The sequence below is a fragment of the Mesitornis unicolor genome, unplaced genomic scaffold, assembly GCF_000695765.1.
Source record: "Mesitornis unicolor isolate BGI_N332 unplaced genomic scaffold, ASM69576v1 scaffold4157, whole genome shotgun sequence".
Classification (NCBI taxonomy): Eukaryota; Metazoa; Chordata; class Aves; order Mesitornithiformes; family Mesitornithidae; genus Mesitornis; species Mesitornis unicolor.
The window spans coordinates 5,712-5,951 of NW_010194193.1; the positions used below are offsets into that span (position 1 = coordinate 5,712).

A 240-nucleotide genomic window follows, 5' to 3' on the forward strand; every position below is an offset into this window, starting at 1 on the left:
CCCGTCGTGCTGGCATCACAAGCCACCAGGCATGTGGCTCGGCAGGGCTGCCCGGCCCCAGGTGGCCCAGCACAGACACCCTCCTGCCCAGAGCCAGTGCGTGCCTGGGATGTTCCCAGAGCTGGGGGTGCTGGGGGGGTCCCAGAGGGTTTGCAGCACAGCTGGGGTGGGCTCACAGGGTGACAGAGACCCACAGGGGTGGTGGCGATTCTCCTCTCACAGGCAACGTGGAAAGACTGA

The 240-nt window shown here is 66.7% G+C and overlaps 1 protein-coding gene across 1 annotated transcript in view; it reads left to right on the plus strand.

Moving 5' to 3' along the window:
• Positions 1–240, plus strand: part of RNPEP (arginyl aminopeptidase (aminopeptidase B)) — a gene marked incomplete at its 5' end in the record, with an annotated part of 7,154 nt that overhangs the window by 5,570 nt on the left and 1,344 nt on the right. The gene's annotated exons all lie outside the window — the stretch shown is intronic.